Raw genomic sequence first — 7741 nt, forward strand, 5'->3', positions numbered from 1 at the left:
GAGGCGTCGCTCCAAACACCCGATCGGTTTTCAGTTATTTATTTTATTTATCAAGTCCTGTAATATTATTGTCGTTATATGAGCATCATCTTTTATTCATGACGCATTCATGCATTCATTGATTATATCTTTTGTCCGAACTGTCTTGCGAGTACTTTCAAAGTACTCACCTGGCTTGTTGATTTGGCCAGATGTTGATGAAGGCGATCTCATGGATGAAGAGTTTGATAGCGAGTCCGACGCCTAGAGGAGTCCCAGTCAGTCCCGTGCGATCCTGTTTTGGTCATTGTATTATCCGCTTCCGCAACCCCCGAATAAATTCATCGAGCCTCCCCCGACGCTCGATGAGCTGCCAGTTAGGAGTCAAGTTATCCACCACCACTTTTCCTCGAGCTAGTAGCATGCCACCACACCCCTGTGTCATAACCGCCTATATGTAAGATATTGGCGAGTTTGTAATAAATTGTTGAGCAACCTCAGCTCAACCCTGTAATATATTTGATGCTACTGGTTCTCTGTTTATCAAGCATTTGTCTACCAGAAAGGATGAATTTTTCCTATACTGGGATTCAAAGATCGAATTTCTCAATATTTATTTATTGAAAAAGTCGGTCGTGACACATTTGCCATTTTTCTTGCTTCTCTTTTGCCTTCTTTTCGGCCAACTCTTTCTTGATCTCCAATGCTTCAACAACATTAACTCGTTTGATTGCACCATGGCATCAATCTTCTCCCTCAAGCTCGATGCTTCTTGCTCTCTCTTTATCTTCTCTCTAGTCTTCTTATCGACATCGGGCTTGTTCAAATTTCATGGGCCATCATCATCCTCATCCTCATCCATGTTTGTAAGTGAGCCTCTGTTGGGTGGGGACTCTTTGTCGATCAACTTCCACTTCTCGCACTTTTGGAGCAACTCCCAACAATGCTCTAATTTGAAGAATCTGCCTTCCGAAGCTTCCATGTCCTTGTATCTTTGTTGAGCAATCTTGTCCTACACAATGGGAACAAGGTGATGCAATCATTTTTCATGATACATTATAATGATGCACAACTTCAAGAAAGGCAAAGCAAACTCACATAGTCAGACTCCACGGTGCCACTTGGAGGTGCATTGCGTACTTGCTCCAAGCAAGCTGCCCAACGGCTCCACATAGGCTTGATGTTCTCCCAACGATCTTGAAGCGACCGAAATGTGCGTGGAGTCTTGTTGGGGTAGTTCTTCATAATGCGGAAGTATTGATCTTCGATCCTTTGCCAATATCTCTTGGAGGTTTGATTAGTACCCGTGCATGCATCAAGAGACACCGCACTCCATGCTTTGATCAAAGCTTGATCTTCCAAGATGGTGTAGTTTTTTGATATTTGGCTTTTCCCAGCTTTTGCTTGTGAATTCTCAAACGCTTCCGCTTCGATCTCCGCCAAGTCATCCGCACAACCATGATCGTCCACGCCGCCCTCCGTTTCATTGTAGTCGAAAGGTTCGAAAGGGGCTTGATCAATGTCAACCGCGTTCGTGTCCAACAAGTTCACGAACTCGGCTGTTGCATTGTTCGAACCACCGCTATACCGAACGATGACAAGTCATGAGCTATCACAAAACAATGGTGGAAATGAAAGAGAACCACCAAAGTCCGAAGAGATATACCTTCCGGCCATTTCATCGAACACCTCGCTCGTGGGTGGAGTGGACCATTGAACGACATTGCCGGAGCACCACCTTGGGGGTGGGGGGGATAGAGTGAGAGGTTGAAGCAGATTTGTTCCTTGAAGTCGGAACCTTCTTTCGCTTTACAACTGCGACCTTGCCGGCCTTCTCCCTCGCCGGCCGGGATCGCACAGCGGCATTGGTGCCCGGAGCGTGGGCCATCGCGGCGGGGGCAGCCGGATTCCCGCCCTGCACAAGCACGTTGCCCTGCCGCTTGCGGGCAGGCGTGGCGTGTGCTTGGGCGACGCCGGCGGGGCCTACATGGCCGGCGCGAGATCTGCCCGAGGGGAAGGGGCGTGCGCGACCTCGACGGTGACGGGGGACAACATGGGGTCGTCCATGGCGGCGAGGGACGGCGGGGGAGGAGCAGCCGGAGCTTTCGGAGGAGGGGCAATGGTGGCGGAGGGTGCGGGGAGCGGGAAAGGGGGCGCGGAAATGTCCCTCCCGCCAAATCTCGCGCCGGATGGGGGCTGCGCTCGGGTCGGCCTCCCAGCCCGTGAAGATGAAGGTTGAGGGAGAAGATTTGTCGCGCCCCGCAAAATTTTTTGCAGGCCGGGGCATTTTGCGGGATCTGCTCGTGCAGAATTTTTGGCCCGAACCCGTAATTTGACGGTTATTTTGCGGGCCGGGGCATTTTGCGGGATCTGCTAGAGTTGCTCTTACACATCTAGACGGAGGGAGTATGATGGAAGTAGAGACCTCCTATGTGACGCATTTTGCGTCAAACAGCAGCTCGACGCACAGGGTTGACGTTTGACTGGGCCGGCCCACCAACCCGATCTTTCGTTTCCTTTCGCGCGCGACAAAAAGAGCTAGAAAACCAGCTGCGAGTACCAGGAATCGATCCCACGACCTCAGACTCCAACCACGAGCCATAAGCAACTACACTACAAGCCACCTTCTGAAGATAAAAAGTGCAGAAATATATAAGAACAGACAGTAGTGTTGAGATTTGGAAAACATTTTGAAAATATTTCTTGAAAATTGCGAGCAGTTTCAAAATGCCGCTTTTTTCGTATTCCATCTTTTTGGAAAAGTGAATATGTTTTTAAAATCTGATTAAAAAATGAAACAGGAACAAAATTTGCAAACCCCAAACAGATTCCAAAACCCGAACAATTTTCAAAAATGATTCTGAAAAAAAAACTACGAAAAACACGAAGATTTTTTGATATCAAGAACATTATTTAGTTTTTTTAAAATGGAAAACAGGAACATTTTTTTAATTCAGCACCAAAAAAATAAAACAGGAACTTTTTTTAAAATGCAAAAATTTGTATTGTACGCTCTTTTGGAAACGTGAACAAAATTTTGAACATGGCAATTTTTTTGAATTTGCGAGTATTTATTATAAAAGAATATTTTTTTTGAAATTGTGTACAAAATTTGAAAACCGGAACATTTCTGAAAACAAGAACAATTTTTGGGAACCTCAAACAGTGGTGAAAAAAGGAACACAATTGAAAATGAGAACATTTTTCGAAATTGTGATTTAAAATCCAGAATGTTTTTTTTGAATTTAGAGAACAAAACTTTGAAAATGAGAACAAAATTTGAACATGATCATTTTTAAAGAACGAACATTTTTTGAATCTTGAGAACAAATTTTGAAACGAAGAAAAAATTTAGAAGAGCGGACAATTTTTTAAAGCATGAACATTTTTTTGAATCTTGGGAACAAATTTTGAAACGGAGAACAAATTTGGAAGCGCGAACAATTTCTTAAAGGACAAATATTTTTTGAATATTGAGCACAAATTTTGAGACGGAGAACAAATTTGAAATATCCTGAACAAATTTGGAAGCGCGAACATTTTTTGAAAATGTGAACAAAAAAATTTAAATCTGGTACATTATATGAATTTCAAAAGTTTTGAACTTTTTTGGATAACAAGAACAAATTTTGAATTTTGAGAACATTTTTTTAGAACTGAACATTTTATGAAAACACAAACAAAATTTGAATATTTTTATAAAGAAAAGGAGCAAAGAAGATGAAATAGCAAACCATAGAAAGAAAACAAATAGAAAAAAGAAAAAAATAAAAGAAATAAGAAACAGAAATAACTAAAAACGAAAAGAAGAAGAAAAATTCACAAATTCAGAAAGAACATTTTTTAAAAGCAAGAACATTTTTCGAAAATTAAGAAAAAATCTGAATATGTACTTAGTTTAAAAAGATAAAATAACATTGAAAAAATAACAAGAAAATAAAAACTAAAAAAGAAAGAAAGAAGAAATTAGAAAAAGAAACAGAAAAGAAAAAAAAGAAAAAAGGAAAAAAGAAAAACCAGTTTAGGGAACCTTCTGAAAGGTTCCCAAAACCAGAAAAAACCGACTGGAAAACTCTAGAAGGTTCCCAAAACAGGAAACACTAGAACACGCTAACTGGGCCGGCCCAAGGGTAGCGCTCGATAGCTGGCTGTGTGCGATGCGTCAACTATTTGACGCAGCGAGCGTCAAATAGGAAATTCCATGGAAGTAACTAGCGCACCAACGAACCAAGAGAATACAAGTACTTCCTCCGTTCGGGTTTATTGGGCCTTGTGAACCAGCAAGCCACGTTTCATTTTTATTAGTCCCGCTGTAATTAAGTCACCGCCTTTTTCACTGATTCCGCTGCTCGTTGCGTACGCTGATTGGGAGAAATAAATACCCAGCCATAGCATGCACTAGGGATGTGCGCGTGAGGCTTGCATGCGGAGGGAGGCGAGACGATTCAATTAAAATAATGCCGCTAATGCATGATTCGAAACTGCTCCACCACAAGAATTGTGCCTCGGTTCCAGTGATGTTGTCGGTGGGCCATGGAACGCATGCACTTTGGACTAGCAACCGTCATAACTAACAACATGAATGCCATGGATCAAACACAGCACACAGTTGCATACATGATACTCCCTTTGTTTTTATTTACGCTGTATATTAAAGTTGACTGAAGTTAAATTTCATAAAGTTTGATCAAGTTTATAAAAAAAAATATAAACATTTATCATACCAAATCTATATGATGTGAAAGTACATTCAAAAATAAATCTAATTTTATTGATTTATTATTGCTTATGTTAATATTTTCTTTTATAAAGTTGATCAAAGTTTATAAAGCTTGACTTTTACCAAAGCTAATACGCGGACTAAATAAAAATGAAGGGAGTACATTTTTATTTTATCTTGTGCGATAAGCATAGATGATACATACATACATACATAAAAAAGACGGTCATGATGTGAAACCTTCCGTTGCTGTCTTGTTCAAAACATAGTAGGTACAGTCTATACGAAATTACAACGTCCATGAAGGAATGATTCGTTTTTGTTCTCTCCACGCAATCGATCTTCCTTTCAACCCGAACGGCCCAGCCAAATTTAAATTCAGAACCAGCCTCCTGGGTTCGCACATGGTGCAGTCAAACTCAGATCGAATCAAATCGGTCCACCGTCAGACCTGTCCGTCCGTCTGACTGTCTCGCACTGAAGGCGCGCAGGCGGGGCTCAAGACACGCAACCTCAGCAGCGCCAGCCAGCAGATAAGCTCGGACGACAACGGAAAGCATCTCCGTCCCGCCCGTCTCTCCTGCCTCCCCTGCCCGCATTTTCTTTCCTTCCCGCGAAAAAGTGGACGCGAATACGGCGTTCCTCGGGGCCCGAACCGCAAAACTTCCACCCGTCCTCGCCCGCGAATCGCCCGTTCCGCGGGGGCTCCGGCGCGTATTTTTCAAAACCCTCGTCGACTCTCTGTCCCGCGGACAAGCTTAAAGCTCTGACCAAACTTTCTATTTCTTGTAGATCAGGTGTAAAAAATCCCATCCAAGTTGCATTGCGCTTGGCAAAGGAACAAATGTCAGCTCTTCACTCCTTGGTCAGATAGCCCACATCTATGTTTCCCACAAAAAAAAAGAAAAAAAAAAGATACCCCACATCTATGTAATCACAAAATTCAAGCTTCTACATGTTTTGGTTACCCACAACCTTTTATTTTCAGCAATTTCTCCGCCCTTGTGTCAATCTTCTGTGCCATGACTGTTCCGCCTTGTGTTATCTTCTAATCCTGTCTCATGCTGAAATATGTAATGCAAATGTAAAGCTTTTGTCATTTTTCTGTCACCTGCCATCTTACCTGTAATCCTGAGTTGGTAAGTTATTCAATGTTTCTTAGGTTTTTGGTCGGTGCATGCCAATGGGAAAAATGTAAAGGAACCGACATAATTGGAGCCACATCGGAGGAGAATAACGTAAACCCTCTTCTGGAGAATTCTTTCATCCAATTCTGCAATCCTAACCGCTGGTAATTTACTATTTCTTCTCACATTCTCACACAATGGTTAGTGACTAGGAATGCAAAAGCACAATGGGTAAAATACAGTGCGTCGCTTGGTAGTGCCAAGGAATCGGTTAATCGCTCCACTGCTTCTGCTTCAGAATCTAGTTCATTACAGTTGGACCCATCAGGTTCCTTCCTCTTCTACATATGCTTGTTCATATTTCATTTGTGCTTTAATTCTCCCAATGATTCTAGCATCCATATGCAGGCCTGGCCCTTAGATGGGACGGGAGGGGCGGCCGTCCTAGGCCCTGACAGTGAATTGTGTTAAAGTGTATATGTGGCTTGTCTAGCTCTTTCCATCAATTCGGACTTTTGGTTGCTCTACTTCTGCCCAAGATAATTAATTCATCTTTTCTTCTTGCACTGATGTTAGTTTCTTACAGTGAATTGTACCTTCTCCTTTTTCCATTGATGTTGCTTTCTTACAAATTTCTAGCTTTTTGTGTAGTTTCTTAGGCTAGGCAAAGTTGTTCCAATTCATTGTCAGAAAATGTGATTTGTGTATAAGCTAATGGCAAGTGAAAGCTAAGATGGATTGTTGGTGCATTTGTATTAGCGCGAGGTGGACAGTAATGGAATAAACAGTATTCAGATATGAGAGAGAGGTGGAGAAGGAGATTGGGTTGCGGCGGCAACTAACCGTAGACGGGAAAGAAGAATAAGGTGGTGCTTCACGAGAACACCGTCGGTTCCTTCTGTAAGTGACATGTTGTTCTTTTCCGTGACCAGTGCAAAAATGTTCAAAATGGCAGCCCGTCACGGTCAAACAACGTTGATCAGACAACACTGCGACAAAAGAGCATTCAGGCGACCTTGGGTGCAACTTTAGGGGCAAAACCCTCAGATAGAAAGTACTCCCTCCGTTCGAAAATAAGTGGCGTGTTTTAGCTCAAATAGGAACCAACTAAGGGCATAAATGAAGTATTCCCTTATTTTCTTCTTTGACACTTCTATTGTCATTATATTAACATGTGATGAGAGTTTTGCAAATTAGAATAGGGTAATAACGGAGATGTCTAACCATGTCCAAAGGGCAATAAATTTCCTTACCTGTGCTTAGACATTACATCCTTATCTATGTGTGTACTCATACACTGTTTAAACATTATCAGCTTCGAATTATTAATCCATTCCATTTTGTCGACTCACTAGCCCCAGGATCATTCAAAGCTAGGAAGCACGGTCGATACAGAAATTCCATACATTAAACAACGTAGTCTTACACAATGTCTAACTTATTACATGGCACCTCGATGGCACTAAGGGAACAAGCACAACTTCCTCATTTGGCAGAGGAAACATACAGCACACTCGAGCACGGAGAGTGATGAAACTAAGGGAACAAGCACAACTTCCTCATTTGGCAGACAAAACATACATCACACTCGAGCACAGCGAGACGTCATCCTCACACGAACAGCCAATTGAGAATACACTAGTCATCATACCCACTAGCGAACTCAGTATCACGATAATCGTCAGCTTATGCATCTGGCCAAATCAACAAGTCAAGTGAGCACGCTGAATGATCGCGAGCCAATCAAGAGCAGAGGATAAAATGAATGCATGCTGATCTAGATGCTTATGACATACAATCTGCTCAACAATACATTTCAGCATCGACATGGCAGAAGCATCCCACTTGCAGTGAACGGAAGTACAAGTAACATGCAAGTAAATATTAGTTGATGAATGATATAAAGTGTGGCATG

The 7741-nt window shown here is 42.2% G+C and overlaps 1 protein-coding gene across 1 annotated transcript in view; it reads right to left on the bottom strand.

Moving 5' to 3' along the window:
• Positions 1-7201: 7201 nt before the first annotated feature.
• LOC123042802 (mediator of RNA polymerase II transcription subunit 15a) overlaps positions 7202-7741 on the bottom strand; it is a 5112-nt gene continuing 4572 nt past the window's right edge. The window contains exon 7 of the mRNA XM_044465180.1: positions 7202-7520. The gene's annotated coding sequence lies outside the window, so the exon portion shown is untranslated. The remainder of the gene's footprint in view (positions 7521-7741) is intronic.

The sequence above is a fragment of the Triticum aestivum genome, chromosome 2B (assembly GCF_018294505.1).
Source record: "Triticum aestivum cultivar Chinese Spring chromosome 2B, IWGSC CS RefSeq v2.1, whole genome shotgun sequence".
NCBI lineage: Eukaryota > Viridiplantae > Streptophyta > Magnoliopsida > Poales > Poaceae > Triticum > Triticum aestivum.